This window comes from Copidosoma floridanum, unplaced genomic scaffold (genome assembly GCF_036245765.1).
Source record: "Copidosoma floridanum isolate Cflo_tuat_1 unplaced genomic scaffold, Cflo_Japanese_pri ptg000030l, whole genome shotgun sequence".
In the NCBI taxonomy this organism is placed as follows: domain Eukaryota; kingdom Metazoa; phylum Arthropoda; class Insecta; order Hymenoptera; family Encyrtidae; genus Copidosoma; species Copidosoma floridanum.
The window spans coordinates 10,431,039-10,455,736 of record NW_028321907.1 but is presented as its reverse complement, the minus strand read 5'-3'; the positions used below and the strand labels follow the sequence as shown (position 1 = coordinate 10,455,736).

Here is a 24,698-nt window from a genome sequence, read left to right as displayed (position 1 = left end):
ACGTATATACGGCAAGCAACAGCGGTCACTCGTGGCCCCGGAGAGTTACGATTTAGCAATGACGACGTCATTTTCGCGAATTTCGGAAATTGCTGTCGTTGCCGACGTCCTCCCACCTCCACATATTTGAAGAGCAGGAAGGGACGAGTGCCTTTTTCCAACGATGATGCGTATACATTGACGCAACAGACATAGAGAGGAGTAAATGCACGTGGAGTCGAGGAAAACTGAATTACCTACCAACATCTCCGCGATTTTCAGAGGGTGGGGGTGTAAGGGTGAGAGAGCTAACTTGTTGACCGAGAATTTCGGCCCCCCGCCCCCCGGGAGTTCCTGGCATTCTTTTTGATGGCTCCAACGGGTTCATTTGCTCCCGAGCAAACTCCTGGGTTCTCGGTCCGCGCTCCCTCTCTACATCCATCCCATACTCGCGTAGGTATTTTTGAGCCGATGAGTTGTTTTGGCGCGCGTAGGGGTTGATGTACATCGCTACCCGCTTTGACTTTGCTGTACTTTTGTGCTTTTGCTCATTATTGGTTTCAAACCCGGGAAGTGACGTGACCGGGGATTATTTTGAAATTTGGTGTAAAGAGTCGAGCGTCGCAGTCGCCGTGGGAAAGCAAAAGGGAGGGAACAGGAGCAGGCAAGAAGGGAGGTGGCAAAACGGCGCGGAAGAAAGAGAGCTTAGCGTAGAGAAAAACAGAGGGGAGGGGGGGGGAAGGCGAGAGGGAGCGAGCAGCAGCCGAGCGTAGTATTGGACGACGCGAGGCGCAACAAGTGGACCCCCTGCCTCCCTCCACTGGCCTGATATCGCGTATCACAGCACGCCGTCCGTATACGGGAGCGCGCTGCAGAGAGGGAGGGCAAGTCGCCGAGAGAGCGAGAAGCTCTGTACTCAGGGAAACAGAGAGCGAGACTCGTGGGCGGCTGGTTTGCTCCGCCCTTTCGACGCGGGGGTGGAGTGTGTCCTCCTCCTCCTCCTCCTTCGGCTCGCGGGTTGTATACATGTATAGATACGTGTTCACTCCCCCTACCAGCTGCCAGTGGCGTTGGAAGCCTCTTGGATCGCTCGGAGCGATTCTGCTACCCTGTTACGCGTACCTGTGCGCGACCTTACGACGTGGCCCCTCCGTCCCTTACATGGCTCCCTACCTTGGCTCGTTGCGGGTTTACCTTTACATCTGCGATTGTTTTGTTATTCTTTGTCGTGATAATTCCTTTGTTTTTATCATCAATTACAGCCCACTGAGATCGTGCATTGGAATGATCGTCTCTTGGGAAAATTGGCCTCTCTCGAGCGAAAAATAATAGAAAACGACTGGATGAGCTGTTTTACACTAGTCGGATGGTAAAAATAAAAATTCATCAGGGCACAAGACGACGAGGAGCATTATATCTTACGACGGGGGATGGCACGCGTGTACCTCCAACGAAACGTAACGAGACGATGCTTGTCATCCGATGGCTCGATTTTTCGTACGAGTCATTACAGGTACATAATATGCTCGCATAAGAAGTGATAGAAGAGGAGGGAAAAGAAAAAAAATTGCCAGAGGTCAAGAGAGAGAGAGAGAGAGAGAGAGTGTGGTGTCGTTGCTGCCTTTATATAGCTTCGTGTACAGATACGCGTGGGCCGACAGAGCGTATGTTTATGTACTGCACGTACAAGAGAAGGAGGAAGAGGAGAAGATGGGTCACCCGAGTATAGAGTCCGAGCATACACGTGAATGTCACAGGTAGGTATACGTCAGGGCAGGATGCATAGATCACGGCAGGATGACGCATGGCTGCATTTGCCTCTCGCGCATATTATACGTACGTGTATATATATACACATATGGGCGCCGGTACTGTGCTCTCGAGGGCTGGAAATGCTCGGATGAAGGATACGGAGTACGGCCAGGCGAACAGCGAAGGGAGGAGAAGGCGAGGGTGGCGTTTCGGAATGTCAAGCAAGACTGGGCGCATAGTCCGGTGCTGGCGGCAGTTCCAGATGTACGTGTATTGTACCGTGGGAGTGTGGGCTGGTGGACAACTGCAGGGGAACGGGGACCGGACGCTATGGAAAAATAGCCAGATGAATGGGGGGAGCAGATGGAAAACTGGAAATTCTTGGATCGCTGTGTCCGCGTATACTCGGTGGGAAGGTGGAGGAAATTTTCCACCATACCCTGCAATGTGTGCGCATGTGGAATCGTCCTCCTTTTTATCTTTCCTCCGTGGTATTTTTTACATGACCGAATTGAAGGCATGCGCGGGCGTCTCGTTCCTTATTTATTTGATACCTGGGTGATGCAAGGAAAAATCTCCTCTCTCTGCACGACTCTGTAAATTTTTTTTTTTTTCGCAAGGGATAATCATTCAGTGGTTTTAACGATGAGTGAAAGATGATTATCAGGGTGCAATTGCTATACGAGCTCGTATATATATGGACGTATGTTGGACGTAATGGTGTGTTAGGGCTGTAAATTTGCCGAGCAAGGGGCCCTCCTCGCACGCAGACGCATCGCTCTTCCGCGTGTACCGGCTTGCCTCCTTTGGACTAAGTCTGACTTTGACTGACTGTTACTACTGCGATCACTCCGGTTGCGCTGTACGACCCGTATAATACCTATACACATACCTGTGTGCTGCATCCAAAGAGACGGGGAATAATGTACATGGTACCAATTATGTATTGTACCTTTTAATTCAAGGTTCACATTGGTAATATAACAGGCACACGAATTAACGGGATCAAAAAAATAAGAACGGGGGTGGGGAAAAAAGCCCAGTGACACATGAATGCCGTAGGATGTATAGGGACGAGCCCTTTATCTCTCTATCCTATTGAGATCGAAAAAAGGCCTTATCCTCCATATCTGCGGGAGCTTGGCCGCCTATATTTATCTGTTTGACAAAGCCGGTGCAAGGGGCCGGAAAAATCGAGTAGAAAATAGACGCGAGAGCGAAAAAAAAAAATAAATAAACGAGATAATAGTTTTACGTAGGTGTATGAATAGGAGAGAAAAACCACTTATACATGTACAGCAGATGAAAAGGATAAACGGAGACGTGGTATAGGTATACATGTAAAGTACATTGGGAGGGGGGGAGAAAGAGGGCGCGGCGCGTATAAATATATACGGGAGTCGAGGGGGTGGGATGAAAAAGGAGGGCGTATACGCTGGAATGCGTCCCGTTTAATATCGCGGAACATTATATATCGTCCGTCTCCTGCTGTCCCTTCCTTTTGCTGCTTCCACTGTTGCCGTCAACGCCACCGACACACGTATGCCGGGCATGGCGTGTAAGCAGCTGGATATTTGCGTGCAAGGGACCCAAGCTGTTGGCACATATGCGTGCACCGGTCGAAGGATGCACCTATATACTTACGATGTACGTACTCGTGCGGATTTTTAAGGAAATTTCGATCGGATTTCCTTGAGGGAGATCCTTGCGAGTGCGGGTGGAGTAGTTTTTTTTTTTTTTTTTTTTTTTTTTTTACCACTGTTTTATAGAGTGTTCATTTGAGCGTGTAATGCAGGTTGATGAAGGAAAAACATTGAATCCGTGTACGCTAGAGGGTATAAATGTAAAAGAGGGGCCAAGTGAAAAGAGACTTTGTGACTGTAAATGGTTTTTCCCGGTCTAATGAAGCTCTAAATTAATAGCGCGGTGAATAGGACCCGGAGGGGGAAAAGGGGGAAAAAGGAAAAAAAGAAAGAGCCACGCGTCCGATTAAACGCGCTCGGTGAGCCCCTGAATTATGACGCTCGCGAAAACTTAATAATACCCCGCTAGGCTCGAAAAGATCAAAACATCCTGCGTTGCCCCGTATATACGTAAACTGCATCGGACAAAAGGAGCATTTAACGGAAATTAGGTTACATCTTTTCGCCCCTTGGCGTTGAGTAATGGTATATGCATCTCGTAAAACTTGGCGTCTCGCGGAGAGCCATTCATTCGGATTAAATTTGAAAGAGAGAGAGAGGGACTCCCGTATCTCGAAACTAGCATGGAAATCGCATTTGAATAACCCATTAAGCCTTCATTCACTATTTCTCTCCCGATGGGGTGGGGGGAGAAAATAAAAGTAGAAAGAGACTCCTCCTCTCATTCCCATTAAAAAAGTCAGCTCGTACGTTTCTAAGCGCGAAAGAGAGCTCCCCTCCCTCCCCTCGAACCCTACGACTTATTAAAAGGCATAAAGTCGACACTTAAAATCCCGTCCAAACGTGCACGAGATGAAACTTTAATTACGCGTCATCCGAAAAAAAGGGGAGGAAAGAAAGAAAGAAAAGACGAGGCTGAAAAACTTGCCTGGGCTCGTTCGCTCGATTAAACCGAAAAAGCTTTCTATCTTTCCGCTCTGCCGTTTAGAAGGAAGGTAAAAAAAAAAAAGAAAAGAGCAAAAAACCATCTTCCCGAAAAACTCGTCTCTAATGAATATTCTCGCGCCTCGTTTATCGCGTATAATAAGCACAGCGCGACTCGAACACATGAATCGCACATCATCTCGTCGCACCCTCTGTTACTTGTGCTCTTTCAGTCACGCGACTTTTTAATTACGCGAAATCGAGCGCTGATTTTTCCGACAATAATAAAACAAACAAACAAACAACCCCCCAAGTGCTACTGTAATACGACGAGGAGGACGCGCGCAATTAAAGTCTCGCTCTTTTATTCAGTTTTTCCCGTACGTCGTCTCTTTCAGTTTCGGATGCACTTGCGGGGGAATAAAAAAATAATAGAGATACAAAAAAAAGGGAGAAAACAGTGTTGTGACTCTTCATTTCTGTTTCCCCTTTTGGTTGATTGCCACACGCGTCGAATTAACGAGGAGCTACGTCCCCTTTACGTCGGATGCAATCAGCGCGCCCTTTTTTCCTCTCTTATTCTCTCTTCTTCTTTGCGTTTTTTTTTTTTTTTTTTTTTTTTTCCGATTCAACTTTCGTTCACGGTAATCCACGCAAATTTGCTTGCGGTAATTACGCGTAACACAAACTGTTGCAACAGTAGCTGTTACATACTACATACTCAGGCATCGACGAGATGGTGTTAATTACAAGATACTCCACACGGTGTTTCGATGTAATTACACGTACTACTGGCAGAAAATAATGTGAAAAAAACAAAGTAATAATAATAAAATTCACCGTCCGCCATAAAAAAACAATCGTCAAGAACTAGTATAGCTTCCCTCGGTATTCAATATTTCACCACCGGTCCCACCCCCTAATCGTCTTTCGGCCGAATATTGTAGGCTCCTCAGATACACGCAAACACAAAAGATTACTCATCGTTTCCAAAGCGCGGATTAAACCATCGTGGCCCTTACCCCGTGACATCCGTAAAGACCATTCAAACGAGTGTACGCACCCCGAAATGTGTATAACGCAAGGGATGGCGGAGGGAGGGGGTGGAAACAACTCGACTATCGCTGTCGTCGGTCGCAATTAGAGGGATTAATTTACATGTAGTCGTGCTCCCAAAGCCGCTGGATTAACCGTACTGCCCTCTCTGCCCGATGAATTATTCAAGCGGCTCTGCCCCCTAAATACTCGGGCGCGCAAGAGAGCGAAACGTCCCTAAGCGTTGTCGTCGTCGTCAACGCTCGTCGCCACAGACGGTCAATAATTGAATGCTCTTCCGAGAGCTACTTTTCTCTCTCTCTCTCTCTGCGTGCGTTTAAGGACTTTCGACTACGTGCACCCACGCACATACTCGCAGTCGCGACGGCGTTTAACGATCTCCCGTGAGGGTTATCGCAACTTTCCCTCGTTTTTTTTTTTTTTGTATCAAAAAGTAATAACAGTGGCAGTTAACGCTACACAGATGTGTTCAACACCCCCCCCCATCCTGTCTGAGGGCGTATAAAATATACATGTGCATCAATTAGGGGCTCGATTGCATCGATTCCGCGGTCGCGCGAGCGGAGGGGCAATGTTTTATTCAATTTTACGAGAACGCTCTCGTCGGTGTTGCAGTGAGGTGGTAGGGTGGAGTAAAGAGCGCCGCCGGTTTTAATTAATTTGCGGGCAGACTTGGATGTTTCTCCGCCCTCCACCCTTTCTTTTTTCCTCGTTTTTTTTCGCACGAGGGCGAGTATTAAATATATGTTAAGGGGAGTAATAAATTATCCGCTCTTTTGGACGATCGACTCTTTTTACGCGCGTCGTGGAATTTATACTCTGTATCTGCTGGTGTCTATATTTTTTTTTGGGGGGGGTTTCAACGGGGACTGAGGAGGAAAGGGTGGCTCAAGTGGTGCTTACACGCTGGTAGATTATCGTCCTCTCGATGCGGGAGTGTATTTGATATATAATTCATTATATAATAATTTACTTCATTGTTTGCTTCTCGGTGATAAACGACTCCCTTCGATTTTCCTACGCAATCGAATATATTCAAGAGCATTTTTCTTACCAGCCAATATTTTAATAAACCATCACCTGCACATGGGGGCTTCTGAACAAGTACATTATCTTCATAAATACCATTATGCATGAGAACCTACACAAATGGTTTAGTTTTTTTTGTAACGAATCAATTTACAAAACTATTGGGCAAAAGATTAGATAAAATGTTGTTTGTTCATGTCCACAATTAGAATTATCTTGTACCAGCGATAAACGAAAAAAACAAAGATACTAGCGATAACTTGCCTCGTTGTCGTGTGTAGTTTTTTTTTTTTTTTTTTGACTCGTGATGAAACCCCAAAGTTTTGATTTCGACACCCGGACACGAGAGCCCGTCCATTTCTGGAAAGAGTCCGCAGCCTGTGGTGCTTCGATTATCCCACGGGCCCGAAATCTGCGGGCAGCATCGCACCACCAGCAAGCCGGGCCCGAAATTGCGCAAAGAGGCGAACCACCGCCGCAAAAGAAATAGCCAGCCGCAGAAAAAGGTGGTATATATTGTATAAAGGTGCAAGAAGAGGAAGGACCAAGGAAGAGAGAGAGAGGACAAGGGAAAGGCACACGCGGGGAGGAGAGGACGATAAGCAGGCCTTTGTCGGCGAGGCGAGGCGAAGACGCTCATTATATCGCCAGGGGCTTTTATCGCGATTCGAGGAGGAGAGCACAGTTGGCCCATGTATAGAGAGAGAGAAGCGCGCGCGCCGGGAATGCCTTTCATCCGCACGTATAGGTATGGCGCGAGCGAGCGAGTCTGTATACCCATATATCCTTTGGGTGAGCGAGTGCGCATATGTTTTTGCGTTATTTTTGCCTCGAACGAGAGTTAAAATTCGAGAGACGCGATAGATCCCGGCTGATTGTTTTTCCATCGGTTGTAAGATGCACCGCGATAATTCACGCTGTCAATTATAATCCACCGGCGCCTGTTTAACATATTTATGTAAGCGAGGAGGAGCGAGCAACCAAAGCACATAGTGAAGAAGAAGAGTAGGTATTATATTATACGCATTTCTCCGCATCTTGGGGAAATCGAATAAGGAGCCACGCAGGCAAAGCTACATGGAGCGCTTTTTCTTTTTCTTCGAGAGCGCACACACGTAGCACTTGGCTTATAACGGGGTTGACGTGGGAATAAATTTTCACGCAAATTGACCCTTTTGTCCTCCCTCCCTTTTGCCATTACATGCGCACCCAGCGTTGTAACCGGTATCCTTTTGTTTAATCCCTCGTCGTCTGATGCGTTTATGGCTTCATTATACGAGCCCATATTATATATACTTACGTGTGTACACAAGTGATTTTAAATTGGGAGGTAAGCGCACCTGTATACTCGTGTTGTTCCGTGTTTGGCCGTCGCGTAACGAAAAATATATGAACCCTTTGTAAATCAAATACCAAAACAATTGCATTCCCGAGGGCATCGGTTGCGGCCAACACCCTCTCTTCCAAACTTTGGTTACCAGCCCCGGGAAGGCTTTGGACGAAAAATATCGACTTTGCAAATAACCGGCCAACACTGCCCGCAGCTGTAAAACAACACACAACTCTCGGCTGTTCCGCTCCCTGGGAGGAGGAGCTATCAAGCGCAGCGTCCGTCAAGAGCAGCTGTTACACTGTCGGATTGTATAATCACGTACCTGCCCACTACCGTGTGCGCGTGTATACAACATCGTTACACACGAGGCAAAAGAGAACAAAGGCGCTGGGAGTAGTATACAGGTATAGAAGCGTGTACAAACATACATACGTACATAGCCCGGCTCGGTCACGCGTACCACGACGGTAATAATAAGCGCGCTCACAAATTGAAGACGCTAATTTACAGGGCAAACTCCGACACGCGGCTCCCTGCTTTGCTGCATGCAAGTACAACTTATTATATTATTATTATCATTATTATTATTATTATTAACTCGGGCGAGTTTGCTAACGCTACTGTATATACCATACTGTACCTGCACTGGGTTCAACAGATGCTGGCTGTATGGCTAACGAGGTGAGCAATGTTTGGCAATTATTTCGGCTAAATGACCCTTGCGCGTTACCTTGTAGGACGATGATAAGTATTACCCGCATGTATGGGTCAGACCTTACCTCTGAAAGAGCCGATGGCGCTCTTCCGCTAATTTATAGGTATATGCTCCTCTTCCGGATTGCCGTTGCTAAGGATATTCCCGCTCTGCTTTCTCGATGTGCAACTACTGTTTTATTGACACGGACTGTAGCTGCATAGGAAAAGCGCTGCCAATGCTGCTTCAGTTTATTCTCCGTACAGTATACATACATATATGTATTATATGTTCTCCCCGCCCATTAAGTTGCGTTCGAGTTACTAGTTGGCTGTCCCGGTATATGCGTACCACTACTAATAATACCTACTTACAGCATAACACGTACAATATTTAGGTGGAACGATATCTATACACTCCCCCCTCCCGTTTTTGTTCTCATATAGTGCTCCAAAAACATTTTTTCGAGAGAGATAACGATTCTGAGGACAATTATAACTGGAATTCGAGTGCCCGAGACGTGTGTTATGTGGATGATAACGATTTTTTTATGCCTACCTACTAAAAACTAACCTCCCCGCATGGGACAGGTCCGTGACCACTCCCCTAGAAGACAAAAGGGCATAGGAGAAGAAAGAAGAAGGAAAATAACGGAGAATTTTGGAGGCCGACTCGCTCTCGAAGGAGGAGGGGGCACTTACGCATCTGGGCGAAGCGAAGCTATGATGATAACGATGTAATGCGCCACGCGGTGTTTACCGCTTTGGATAAAGCGCCTGATTGGTGAGCTAAATGTATACGTCAAACAGTACGGTATGTATGTCAACTAATTTCGTTCCAACGATTTGGTGGTATGAGGCTTACCTGTACGTGATATACTCGTGAGCGATCGAGCCAAAATAAAAAAATTAAGTACTTGCATCTTTTGTATTCCGAAGCCCGATTAATCGTTGAGATTCCCGTGCGAAGAGCGACGACAACAACGGCCGCGCTGCTGTTGGTTTAAATGTTTGCACCGCATACTTTCCGCGAAGCTCGAGTATTTCGTCGGTGGAGGTGCAGGACGACCTTTCTCGGAAGACACACCGTGCGAGAATTTTGCAAAAGAGCGTCGATCGTTTTGCGAGCGAAAGAATCTCCCACCCCCAAACGAATCTCCGTTGCAAGGGATGGTAGGGAGTTTGCTCTTCTCCGGATGGATGTACGGATTTTTGGTTTTCAGAGTAATTTACTTTTTGTTTGCCAAAAGCATGTAGGTACAAACTACAGTTGCGTCATTGGGGAAAAAGTTATTGAGAAGGAGCGACTACCATTTTTGGTAAAAAAAAATTCCAACTTAACAAAATGCGAGAGCTTTTGAATGGTTCGTACACCTTTTTGGGCAAAAAGAACAACTGTGCGAATCCGCAGGACTTTGTTTATTAACATTTGACGTATACTATCTACCGCAGTAAATGTAAAAATGAAAAAATTAAAAAAAAAAAACAAAAAGAAAGAAAGAAAGAGATAAAGACAGAACACGGGTGGAGCGTATAAAAAAAAAAGTGAAATGCAGACGAAGGAAGTCGAAAAGGGGTATATAGGTATACTTACACGAGGAGCAACGAAAAAGGAGCGAGCTGGTGGTCTATGATTCTCTCATTCGCGTGTGTACCAAACATATGTGCACGTGCGACAATAACGCGCACACAAAAGAAAGAGAAACGAGAGTGAGAATTGTAGGCGGGGGTGAGAGGCGTGAATTACAGAGAGCAGAGCAGAACGGAGCAAGAGGGGGAGGGACGGGGTGTGTGTACATGTACGGTATATACGGAGTCGAAGCAACGCGCTGCTGCAGAGAGACAAGCTCATTGTCCTCCGCTAGTTTAATTAATGCAGCTTCGAAGCGGCGCGGCGTGCTGCCCCTTTCCACTATACACATACGCATATATATATATGCACCACGGCACTCGCGCCTCGCCTTTTCTCCTCCATACACTCGCACCATCGCTGCTTTTACGCCTCCTTTTTTTTTTTTTCTTCTCTTATTTATTCCTTCTCTTTCACGTGTGCACGCTCCTGTAGCGTGTGCGTATATCTGCTGGCTGTCGCCCAGTAGGTATATACCCACTTTTTTCTTCTTTTCTCTTTTTAGCTTCTATACGTCGTTTCGCCGAGTGTGTTTTCGTATGTAACTACACGTGCATTGATCGGTTTTTATTTTTACCTTTTGAGAGAATGCTGCCCAGTAGGGTGTGAGCTTTTTGGGTTTTATAAGAAGATTTCGTTAGATATACTTATTGAACAACACTACAACGTATGGTGGCCGCTTATATTTTATGGATGAAAATTTGTATATTTTTCTCGTAAACAATCCAAGCAGTGACTGATGATTGAGTGAAAAATTGAAATAATCCTAAGCCTTTAAAATGATGAAAACCTTAATTTTAATCACAATGAAAATAAAAGTCAACCAAACCATAAAGACACACAATTTTATTCCCTGCTGTAAAACCAACTTCCTCATGGACAAATTAACAACCCGCTCATAAATTTTTTCTAAACTTTAATCTCCTTCAACCATCAGCTTCTTCTTTTATCTCTGTGGTTTCCAAGCAACATACTGCACCAATACATACACATATGCTGGATAAATGTGTATACACACCCATCAGCACGTACATATACTATTGTAATATAAGCGCCTCCTTCTCTTTCACCCTTCCCCCTCATCGTATGCGTTGTATCACGTAGCGCCTAAGTAATCGAGGTTCGATTTGGGTGGCTTTATACTGCGACCTCCGAGTGGATTATTGATTCAATGTACCGGCGCTTTGGGCTTCCGGTACAAATACACATACACAATATGATGGGTGTTGCTCCGTTTAGCGGAGCTTATTTTTGGATATCTAATGAAAAGAGGGTTGCTCTTCTCCGTGGCGTACAACTCCCTTAATTGCCGTACCAGAGATTTGGGATCGACAAATGAAGATTGGTGATGGCGAGGAGGAGTACATCGCAAGGGTTGCCGCTGTCGCGTATGGGGCTTTGGGGGCGGTTTACTATACGGATGAAAGCTTAACAAAACTTTTCGATCTCTTGACTGCATCAACATCATCGGACTATACAAGTGAGTTCTACATAGCCAATAGTTTTCAACTTGTACACATAGTGTAGGTAAATAATAACCAATAGGGAGGAAGGGCTCTTACATCAATTTTTAAACCGGACAGCCAAAACAAAGAAGCAACCTTGTTAGCGAGGAAGACAAAACGAGGATGGAAAAGGGGAAAAAATGAAGCGTATGATAGATAGAGGGCGATGCGATGCAGGAGAACAGCGGGAGTGGAGGAAACAAATGGAGAGGAACGTCAGGGAAGACGGAGAGGTCCCGCAAAGTTCTTGGGGTCAAGGTGCCCTCTCTGCTCTTTTACCGCAGCTATACCTTTTTTTCCACCCCCGTACCCCCTCGAGGGAGGGCCTGGCTTTTAACTGGAAAAGTTAGTTTAAGTCCGGGCGCAATAACCTGCACGAAACTTAAAAATCACCAAAGGCTTCTTCTTCTTATTTCCTATCTCGAGACTTGTTTCCCTCCTCCTTTCTCATCTACCTCGTTTTTTTTTTTTTTTTTTTTTTTTTTCCTCTTCCTACAGCTACTACTCCCGGTTACGGGGATAAACTTTTCTCGCGAGCTGTACGCGCACATATATAGATATGTATACATACAGCTTCGCTGCAACTACCAGAAAGAAAGAAAGAAAGAACGTTTCGAGGCTAAAGCGTTGTAATTACTTTCGCGGGGGGGGAGGGGGTATTTCGCGATGTATACCGACAAACTTGAGCTCGCCACTGGCGCCCGAGCGTCGATTAGATGTTCATGAAACGCATGGATCCGAGGAAAGACATCCGCGTGTCAGTGAAAGAGGCATTACCTATAATATTTAGTCATTCGTAAAATTTATTTCGATATTGATATATACCCATACAAATATCGTCGACGCTCGAGTGCTCGTTTTATTTGGATTTGTTGTTGATACGACAAACTATATCACAATTACCACAGAGTGAGACGGGGAAGGGGGTGGGGGGGGGCGGTGAGTTTGTTTCTCGAGCGCACGAGCGTCAGTCGGTCTCTCGAGTACCGGTACTTTAACCTCGATCGCGTATATAAATACATGTATATAGCAGCGAGCGCCTTTCTCCATCTCTCACTCTTGGCAACTCGGCGAGTGGATAAATCTCATTGGACGAATCCTCCCGTTGGGCATCGGATGGACCGTCCGTCAGGGTTAATGCGCTACAACCCGGTGGGGGAGCACGACCGCGGGCCGCGTAATCTGCCCATCACCTGTACGTTTATACAACCATAAACCTCCACGCTCACCGATCGTTGGGCTACCGATCGCTCGGAAGCGCGTAATCAAGCCCTGATGCTGTTGTTGGCTATTACTGTACTGCGCGTGATACGAGAGGGATATACATGTAATGGATTGTCGGATCACGGGGTACGACGCACGTGCTTGCGGAGAAGTATCCGCCCGCCCATTTGTTCATCGTACACCTGCGGGCGAGCGCTACATCGTGTTTCATAAATTTATTATTCGCGTTATCATCGACTGATTCAACCCCACGCCCGTGCCGTTTTGATGTTATTAATAGTTGGGCACGGGAAGTTAGGACACACTGAGCGAGCAAATTTTCATCATTAAATAGCACTAGATATGTAATTCACCCTTGGTGTTGGTGAGCCGAAGAGGGAGAGCTTTTATTTTATTACACGCGTGTCGAGATGATCAATCATCGAAAGATGGTGATAGCTCTGTTGGTGGAGAATTCATCGCGTTTGCATTTTGGCCTTTACTGTTCATCCTGGGGGACAATTTTTGGGGGGAGGGTGAGATCCAAAAAGCTCGAGCTTGCGTACACGAGATTTGGTATTTTCCACTCGAAGCTTGCAGTCGTCGCTCTTTATATTGAAAAACACAAGTATACAGCAGAAAATAAATTCATCCCGTCGAGCAAGTAGACCCGGTAAACAAATTTCACGCGGCTGCCGAGTAAAGCTCCCCCGCTTATGAATTTTCTAAGGCTGCACTTTTCGAGCGAGAGCAATTTTCGCAACAAATATTTAGCTCTTGTGGCGCGCAGAGGGTGGGGAGAAATTTTGCAAAATAATTTCGCCATGAAAAAGACAATATGAGCCACGAGGAGGGAGGAGAGAGGGGCAAAACGACGGCGTATAATTAATTTCGTAAAAGTAGGCAGTGACGAGCCGCGCGAAAGGTAGGTACAGGGAGGGCAACGTATGCCCGAGGCTACGAGATTTCCGAGGGATAAGCTCGCTCGCTCGGGCGCCCTCCAAAGCTCCCCCCCCCCGCAGCTACTGGTATACTGCAGACTCGACGAATTATCGCCGAGGAGGAGAAAGCGGAAGCCGAGTGTCTGGTATGCCGAAATCGATAAAGCTGCCTCCTCCTCCTCGTCCTCCTCCTCCTACTCTTCTACGTAGGTAGGTATACTTGCCCTCCGGGCTCTCGCTCTATTTCCACCTCGCCGTACATTTTGCTCTCTTTCTCCTCCTATAGCTCTTCTGGGTACAGCGTTCGCTCGCTTGGCTCCGAAAATTGCGCGAAAACGTGACATAATTTACAGTATCTCGAACTAACGCGGGAGATGCGCGCGGCCGATAAAATTTCGAAAATAAATCTCGGCAACGGGTGGGAGAGAGGGGAAGGTAGTTTTACGGGGCTCTCTGGGAGGGATTTAATTTTTGACGCTAGCTCGGAAAATCTCGCTCCAACTGATTTACCATTCGAGCCCGAGCCGAATTAAAAAATCTCTGCAACGCATAAGTGTACAGTTATATTTTGCACTCGCCATCGCGAGGACGACCGTGCGGCACGTCAATTCACGTGTGCGTCCCCTTTACCTTTACCACTGTACGTACACCAAATTGGGTTACAACGTTCGTTTGGTATTTCGTTAATGGCCGTAATTAAAATTGTACTATGGCAAAACGTGGAATTTTAGTATCCGCGGCACTCGAGGCTTTTCCGATTTAACGGGGCCAATTTCGATCTTGTACGAGTACCTGTCGTAGCTGTCGTTGTAACGACTATCGAGTCAAATTTGTACAAGTTTCGATTTTCTACATGAATAAATCTTTCGCTTCGAGGTGATAACGTACGATTAAAAAAAAAGCACCGATTTGACAGTTCCATTAGCGGCGCAGTTACATCGAGCGTATAAAAAAAAAAAAAAAAAACGAGCGCGTTTGAAAACCTCCGATCGAACGCCTATCGTATATAAAATTTCTCGTCGCGCGTCGTACGCCAAAAGTGAATAATAATAATTAATCCAAGTCACTGTTCCGATCTTCCCCCGAGCAGTCGCTGTTTTAAGCTCCATAAGTTATACTCAAACTTTATTGTTTATTTTTTTTTCTTTCCTGAGAGTCCGCATAAAAAATTCGACCACAAACTTTTCAAACTCTACAGCAAAAAGAGAGAGAGGGAGTTTATAAAACGTCGTCCACTCGCAAATTCACATGCCTCCCTTTTAAAGGGAAAAGGTCGTGTTCCGCGCCAAACCGCACACGCAAAAACAAGTCTCGGCGAGGGGACGAGAGGAAAAACAAAAATCAGCACCAACGGTGGAAAGGAAACAAAAAATAAAAAAAAAGGAGGTGCCTCTACTCGTCGCGGGAGAGGAGGACCCGGGATTTATTTGCGCGTGTTTTCTGCGAGAGCCGAAAACGAGACGCGCGTCGTCAACGCGGGGGTGCGTGCGGAAAGTTGAACGCACCCGCCGAGCTATGGTACACGTACATAAATAGACTCGGCTTTGTTTTCTTTTCACTTCCTCGCTTTTTTTTTTTTATACGTTTGCCAAGTTGCCACGGCGGATCTCCAAAGTTTCCCAACGAGACACACTCGAGAGGCACTTGATTTATTTTTTCAGCTGCTTCCCGAGAACCGACCGAAGAGCGAGATTTTTTTGCTCCCCGGAACACCTGTACCCAGTAGCTTAGCGAGAAGGGAGAATTTCAGCGATCGCGGTATACAAAAAAAGGCGACGCTTGTGCAGGCTGTGGTTGATTTTTAAACCGAGCAACAATGTTGTACCACACACATATAGGCACAACCGCAGCGTATCCCTCGCTCGTTACAAAGTCATTAACTCTCGAATCATATTTCGCAAGGGCTTTATTCTCGCGCGCGCTTATACGTACTGTGGCGTCCGGTTGTCGTTGCGCCAACTTTCCCTGTACGTATATATACATAGGTACGTGCGTATAAAGCTCGATAATAACACAAAAAGAAAAGAAAACCGGGCGATCGATTAATTACACCGTCGGGGCTGCTCGCATTGAAATAATTTCCTCTAGCGCAACAATAATTCATTATATTTCCATGCGCACAAAGAGACTCATCGACGCGCGAATCGTCGCTTGTGCATCTGTCGTTGTTCACGGACAATCCGCGCGTGTGTGCGCATAGCCGGTAGATGATAAAACTGGGGAGGGGGAGAGCTTTGCCGTCTTATCGCGATGGAAATTCACGAGCTCGTGGCTTCGAACGAGAGGTGTAATTATAAATGACACAAATCACAGGTGTGTACATAGTGTCCAACAATAATGTATTTTCCTTCACCTGAATGCCGTTTAATTAGATAAAGCGATGTAATTGGATGAACCATTGTCGATAACATTGTTTCGCGCGTTTTTCATTCCAATCACACTGGTTTCATTGACCTTGTTTACGAATGCATACAAGTAAATTTCGGTGTACTTGTACCCGTGTGCCAAAAGCTTTTCAATCTAAAAAAAAGAAAAAATAAAAATAAAAAAATAAACCTATAAAAACAAGTTATAAACATGAAAGAGCGACCAAATTAACGATGGAGGGAGGCCATCGGTACACGACTAATCGCCTCTCAAAACACGCGCACGCACCTCGTCATTGTACGCTTGTGTATCATAAAAATAATCACGAGAAAGAGAGATTGAGGCAAGGGCTCGTGGAATCGGTCTTCTCTCTCTCTCTTTTTCAATGGAAAGCGCGAGAGATCCTCGAATAAAACTGGGCAACGAGGCATACACACGCGTGTGTATATATACCGGGCTTAGCTTCCTCGTCGTCGAGTCGTTGGCGGTGGGCCAACAGCCACGAGGTCGTTGGAAGCAAAAGAGGAAGGTAAGAGGAGAGAAGAGCTGAGGTATGTAAAATCGACAGGAAAATGTGATTGTATACGCATCAAGAGGTAAGCTCGATTATGTACTTTGTGCCGTCAAGTGCTAAACGGCGTGTGTTTACAACTGCCGGTGATACAAATGGTTTCCAATTATATCCATTGTCTTCCGAATCGGGTGTTAACGACGCCAATTACGCGTATACCCACGCCGAAAGGAGAGCACTGTAATAATTACGCTGGAGTACGAAACAAGGGCGATAATTTCTGTCGAACGACACGTCGCGTTATGAAGGGTACCACCACTACGGGGATCCGACATCTCTGAGCGATTGATCGACGCCACCGGCTGTGTACTCTCGACAAAGAAACAAGAGAACCGGGCGAGATTGCGACCACGGGTAGATAATAGCCGAGAGCGACCCTCGTTTATTCTTGGGATCCGATGTCTTATTTGTAACGATTTGTCGTCGCTGCTTTACTGCAGTCTAAGCCCTGCTCGTTTGGAAATTCGCGTCGCGAAAAGTGGGAGCGGATCGGTTGTTGCACTCGACAAATCGACGAAAAATCGAAGAGATCGAGATTTTACAGCGTCCTTTTGTTGTTTTTGGGTGCGACGTTTGTACTTTATCGATGAACACGTACGTGTCTAGGCAATTCACCGACAGAACCGACGAAGAAGCTAATCGATACGTCTCGAAGAAAACAAAAAGCACCGAGTGCCACAATCCAAGCCACATCAACCATGCAAACGACCCGCAATGAAACTCAAGAAGCAAAAAAAAAAAAAACTTCCCCGTGTAAAAAGAAAGCGTACAAAGAAGAAGAAGAAGAAGCGGAGGGATATAGGATAGGTTGTCGCGCGGAAAACAATCGAAACGAATTTGACATGCAAATGGGAGCCGTTCTCCTTTCTTTTCCGGATAGGAGGGAGCCACGCAAAACCAACCCAATGTGTATACACACGCGTACACGACCGGCTCTCGTAATTGCGCAATTACGCGTCATATTGACTCACTCTCTTGCTCCTATATAAGTATATGCTCTGGGGCGTCTCGAGAGAACTTACTTGCACATCGGCGGGTAGACTGATGGGACGGTACGTGCGGCAGGAAGTGTTTGCACAATGGTGAGAACCACTGCACCTTCGATCGCGGTATGGGCACAGTAACGACAGTATGTTATACTTATTGCATGCGTGCGCTTTCCGAGTTCAAATGTCATCGTGTTTTATAAGCACCTACATGACTCATTCCGCGAGCCTCGGCGCTTCTCCTGTCGCGCACGCCGATCATTTTTCATTTTCCAGGTACATGTACATTCACGAGAGTTTGAATTCATTTTACTCGGGTTCTTAAAGGCGCAGGGTACGTTAAGTTGCTGGTATATTTTATTATTGACTCGCTTAGTCGAATTCAATGCTTTCATCGAAGCTTGTACGTTCATCGATCCGAGCGAGGAATTAAATTTTTTTCGAATATTCGTACAGTGCGGCGAACCCTTGATGATGCCTTTCGTACAACTTGAAAATTATTTGTCTTGTCCAGGGTGCAAATGATATGTTTCCCCCCACCCTCTCTTCGAGTCTCGTAAGCGAAAACTACCAGTAGCTCATTCCGGGGAAAAACAACTTCAGCGCTCATCCGTCCAATGACGCACACAGCACTAGATTATACAGTCAAAGCTACGTACACTCCGCCGGTGCTAGTCTCTCGCACGAGTTGGCATACAGTTTCGAGCTGCTGTACATACACGTACACTAGATATACAACGCAGCTAAACTTGTAACACCCGCTAGTGGGCATGTGTCTCTCCTCGTCTCCACTCCCGCGTGTGTATACGCGTGCGATCAGCAAAGAGAGAGAGAGAGAGAGAGAAGCGCTCCCGGAGATTCGGAGCAACTTGGAATCTCGAGGCCGCGCTTAGAAGGATAGTAAGCTCCCCCGGGGCTAAATTCATACCCCCCCCCTCAACCCACCCCTGAGAGAAAGTGTGTGCGTGTGTGTATCGAGTCGAGTGTTTGCTTTGCGAGTTGTTCTGTAAACGACACGTTGACTCTGTGCCTTATACCCGTGGTGGTGGGGGCTGGCAACTTTACGGGTGTAATTATGTGTGCCGTGGATGTTTGGCAGCGTTTTATCGGATTATTGCCGGATCAGGTGTAACTTTGCCCAACGAAACGGATCAACAGTGTTACAATGGACGTTCGGCCGCGTCTTACCATACTCGTCCGTTACTACTGAAAATATATGGTCAGACGTGCTGTTTTTCGCAAGATACGCTTATATTATAAGCAATATGGTTACTAGAAACACCGTACCTGGGTGTACCTGCACGTGCAATTTCGACGAGAACTTTGAATTTCGTGCACGTGCCCGGAAACTCTCGCGAAAACTTGGATTAATTAGGAGACGAGATTCAGACCCCTTGGGGGAGGGAGAGACTTTTAATTATGCGCGAGCAGGGTAAAAGTTTGAGAGGCAACATTTGCGATTAGCGCAGCGAGGCGCTCGCGATATGGAGCAAAAGTGATGATATAAGCTTCGAGCCGCTCGAAACCTGCAAGTATATGGACTTGGGTGCAGGTACAGTGGATAATGATGATCACGAGTCGTCCAAGCAACATGAGAAAGTATCGTATGCCCAATGGTTTCTCCGTTGGTGCAATGCGAGCTAGGGGTTTAAGAATTCGTTGAAACAGAGTGCAGTTCATTGCAAATCGATCTCCAGATTTTTGTCGTCAAACGAGTAAACCAACGCGGTAGAGTGTATGTACCCTGATTGACGTAATAACGCGGTGTATGAGAAAAAAAAAAGCTCCAGGGAGAAAATCAATAATCTCCGAGGGTATGTTTATTGTATCGAAGAGCCGAAAAAAAAAGAAAGAAAGAAACCACGTATCAGCACAGACAGCGCGAATTCCGCGGGCACGCGAGCGATACTTCCATTCATAAGAGCTCTACTCACCGGCAGAAGTCGGCTGTACACGGAGGCGTGTCCGCGACGTGTGTTCGTGTGCGTTCGAGAGTTTTCTCCTTCGATACATACATGACGTGCGTATATAAATGCGTACGTGTGTGTACACACATTACGAGGTATATATAGGCCGATCGCTAAACTGCCCCTTTGTCCCGCCATCGACTGCTTATATAGCATGTATACGTACCGTAGCATTATATCTAAGCGAGCGCTGTAATTTGCCATCGGAGATACACAATGTGTAGGTATACGTAACGACGTGCGGTTTACTTATTACTTATGGGCTGCTCGCACCATATACCGTATATATACGGAGGCTATGGGCCAATGTGCTGCTGCTGTTGTTGTTTCGTTTTATCTTGCTTGTAATGCGGCTGATCGAAGTTGCACGTGTGTGTATGGGATACGACGTGTCGGGCCGTGCGTTAATTTGTCCGTACGTATATTAGGTGAGTTTATACGATGCTGAATCATATGGCAATTGTGTATCGAATCGTGGGTGTGTTGTATCAAGTACAGTGGCAAAAATGGTACTTTTACCATTTCTTAACTGATTTGCCACCTAAATTATTGGTAGTAGTTATTTTATTTTTGATTTCATTCTCATTATTTTTTTTTCCAATGATAATACTCTCTCTTTTTTTTTACAAGTGTCCACAACATCAACGCCCGAGCCTACAACGCGCGTTCAAGCGCAGCGCACAGGTATCTGCTTACCGTGGATTACGCGAGCACGAGCCGATAAACCGAGCAAGAGGAGCCGGTCCGCGTGTATATGCAAGCCAGAATAATTATCAGTCAGTGAATCACGCAACTTCTAGCACGTTATTGCCTTATAACTCGGCAAGAAGGGGGGGGGGTGTTTCTCCAACGCGATACCATCGGGTTCCCTTACTCCTTTTTTTTTTCTTTTTTTTCTTTCTTCTTTTCACGCAATGAAATCTGTTAAACGCGCGATCGGTGCACACGCGCATCGATCGTTTATTATCTTCGACGCGCATTATTTATGCCCCGCTACTGCTGCCGTTGCTTTTTTAATTGCCGCTTTATACCTGCGAGCGCGAGGTGAGTTTGTCCGTGCAATCGCGACGAGCTTGCGTGTAATATATATACATATACATGTGATGTACTTGCGTGCGTGACCGTCCCCCCCCACCTGTATAAGTACACATGCACACACGGTAGCTTGAGCAACAGTGACTATACATATGTGTTAATGAAGCAATTAATTTACAATGATAAACCGTGGAAACACGCGGACACGACGTGTTCAGTATAGTTCAAAGCGAGTTTTGCCAAATAACAAATTAATACTTACACGAGTGAGAAGTAACACGAGACGATCGCGAGTATGCTAGAAAGAAGAAACTTTTACTCGTCAAAAACGGTGTTTCCCGAGTACCTACACTCGTGCCCCATCAGTGGGGTAATTTCACCGGAGGACGTATCCTTTCGCCACTCTCCCGTGCAATTACCCGCAAATTGGGCCGCGCTCTCCGAATAAGCTATACATGTATATATTTACACGAATAAAGAGGCGTCTCAATGCGCTGATTATGCGCACGAATTGCTCGCCATGTCGTTGCAATTATCGGTCATTAATTCCCTCTCTCTCTCTTCTTCCTTTCCTTCTCAATGACCCGCTGTTCATCGTTTCCGCTCTCACACTTTGCATCATCGCAGCCTCACCTTATAAGCACCCAAATCTTCGCTCTTCTGGTTTTTTTTTTTTTTTTTTTTCTTTCTCCAAATGGCGCTCTCTCAGTATATACTTGGATTACGATTGTACACATACATATACGACACGACTATGTATACGCGTCGTGATATTAAGTCGAGCGAGAAAAAGACGCGCCTAGTCTGTATACTATACTCTGTATCACATATAGGACTCGAGGTGGTATACCTATTGTATGTTACTGTAGAACAAATAACAGTGCAATATTGGCACGATTTACACGATAATTTCAGACAAATGAATATATACCAGTGGTACCAATGTGCACGCATAAAATGATACATATATACAAAACGAGCGATAAGGCGTACAATAGCGTGCGGAGGAGGAGGAGGAGCCAGCAGCGCGCCATGGCTCACGTTTCTGGGAAGCGCTCTTTTATTTCGCGTGCATGTGATTAACGTATTTATCTGCCATAAAGATATATACACACCGAAAGCGAGATAGAGGCACGAAGAAGACGGGGAAAAAAAAAATCAAGCACGTCGGCCGATTAATCGGCTTCCCGGAATCTTTGAATTACTTCCCTCCACCTATACTTCGATACGCTCAGTGTAATTATATATGCGTGAGTAGGTGATGCTTGTGATTGTTTTACGTGTCATTTAATATCGCTTTCTCTCGTGCCGGTGGTCAAGCGCGAGCTTGGAAATAAGCTTCGACCTAAAATCGATGACGGAGCAAACTTCACCCCCCCACCTCCCGAAACAAATATGTAGACATGCACACATCGATAAGGGTCCCCGAAGACGCGCTCAATTTCCGATCATCGGGATTTTAATCACTTTCGAAGCTCCGGCTCCCCGAGACTTCATTAAGGCAGGACAGGCAGCAACTTTGCACCCCGGGGCTCCCTGTATACAGTGACGTCGCCGTGGAATCCTCACGCGTTATTTAATCATCAAAGTCGGTCGTACACTTGACGCGCAGCCTCATCGGCTCGATATGAACTTCCCTCGCACCAGAGAGCGCGTGTTGTATATCTCGCAGCGGTGGTATATATATATATATATATATATATATATATATATATATATATATATACGTATGGTACAGAGAGCCGAAGAGGTAGTAGCCGTGCGCGACTTTGAAATTGCGAAACGCCCGCGCCGACTGATTGTATTGCCAGACAATGGGGACTCTCTCTCTCTCTCTCGGGTGTCGTATACGTGTATCGTATCAATACACTGGTGTGCACATGTACCTATATACCAAACCGGGTGACGCGAACGTGGATTATAATCACTGCAAAGCTGGGGGTGCGGAGGGCTCGGGAGAGCTTCACCACAGCGGAGAATCACGAATTAATTGTTTTTCGCCCTGTTTTTCGACGATTCCCTTGTTTGTTCTAATTTACCAAATAAAAATACACAACGCTTGAAAAAAAAAAAAAAAAAACAAAAAAAAAACGTTTTTTACCGGCTTATCGAGAGCAATCCAATTAAACAAAGTACGGCTGCACGTGGAAAGAAAGAAAGTGACAGTGTTACACCACCTATAGTATCAACACTCTGTAATCTCTCAGTATCCCAAAAGGTACTTGGTAATGATAGATTTTTTGTAACACCGTATACACCGACATACGCACCTGCACACGTTGGTATACTCAAAGACGAGACGATGAGTATGGTAACCTTTGCGGAACAAAAAGGGGCGGGGGAGAAAAATATCCCCGCGACTCTGACACACGCTCAGCGACACGTATAAACGACAGCGTGTCCCATAAATTGCAGCGATAAATAATTGCGTAGCACAAATACATGCGTGTACAGCCACGCACCATATATATCGACGATACGAAGCGAGACGCAGATCTACATCAATCGGGCGTCTCTTTCGAAATCCGCTGCAGCCACGCACGCGTCTATGTACACGGTGAAAGCGTCGAGCAAAATGGGGGAGAAAGAAAAAAAAAAAAAAAAAAAAAAAAAACAGAATCACATAGCTATTGCAAATAAGATTTCTGTCGGCCGAAATTACCGCGCGAGTGGGCTACAGCGGTCTTGCTCCCGATAAGTATATAACACCGGCTAATATAATACCGTGCGGTTGTAACAACCGTGTATATGCCTGTTCCCTCTGACCCACCCCCCGTTCCGCCTTGTTCTTTGTACATCGGACGATGTAAATCTACTTCCTGTGCCACGTTGGTGTGAGCGTACATATATTATCCACCGTGGAACAAGAGAGCGGTGGTCCCCCGAGGCACGCGAGGCGTGTAATATAATAATTGTGTGTACCCGTCGTCGACGGGGATGATGCGGCGATAACGGCCGGGTCCAGCGGTGAAGAAGGGGGGGGGGTCGATGTGTGTTTGTCGGTGGTGGTCTCCAGAGGCGGCGCGGGGAAAACCGAGGGTGCAGGTCGTATTACACGGATTATGATTGCCGATCGGGTGTCTCTTGTACCCATACCTTCGCAAACTCGCGCGCGCTGACCTTCGGGAAATGACCAGTCCTGTTTTGCTATCGCCTTTTCCATAGAAGCAAGAATGTTATCCCTCGTATATGATTTTTCCCCAAGGTGTCGGTACACTCCCCAAGATTTTGCTTCGGAGGGCTCGCTTTCTCCTCGTATGTTTGGCTATAGACGATTTACAGCCATCGGTTCGTATCGCACGGAGCAACAACAATTCCTGCGGTCCATAACGGAGGAGACGTGTCTACACGTATACGTATACGTTGTAGCCGTCAAGTGCCTACTTAAGGGACCACTTTCGCCCCGATTAGATGCAGTGCCCTGCTCTGCTCTCGCATCGGCGTATACTCCCTCGGCTTTGTCGTCGTCATTACGCACTTCGAAGCTATAGATTTGATTTACGGTGTTTTGTTACTTGGCCGTTTATTCTGATGTGTGCTCTGCTGCGCGCGTATGTGTATGGATTTGCGTTAACATTGAAAAATCGTATTTATATTTGCAACAGTCGATCCGCTGTCTTGCTTCATTTTTCCCGTACACGGGCACAAAATAATACGAGCCAATCGCGTGCTCGCTCATCAAGTTTATGCACAACATGTACATCCCAATCGTAAATGCGGTGGGTACTTTTGGAAAATGACTGAATTTCATCGGGTTACCATATCACATGTCGGTTTCTCATTTTAATTATGATCAATTCACTGCCATCACCTATACGTACCAGCTTCGACGTATAACGTGAACTCGATCCCTGTTCGTCGTAGCTTAATTACATTTTCGGGAATTTACGTGTACGTGGATGCATTACGGTGAAAACAAATGGTAGTACGAAAATCAAATGATTTTGATGAGTTTTCATTAGTCGAATATTCAAAGTGTGCACGAGTACATTATTGGCGAATTGTGTTTAATTGGTAATAATTGATTTGTAAATGCAATTGATCGGCTGTACAAGGGAGCCTCGAACAATAATATTAACAATGT

At 46.0% G+C, this 24,698-nt stretch overlaps 1 protein-coding gene across 1 annotated transcript in view; it reads right to left on the bottom strand.

Moving 5' to 3' along the window:
* Positions 1-24,698, bottom strand: part of scalloped (TEA domain transcription factor 1 homolog scalloped) — a 129,553-nt gene that overhangs the window by 25,901 nt on the left and 78,954 nt on the right. The window lies entirely within an intron of this gene.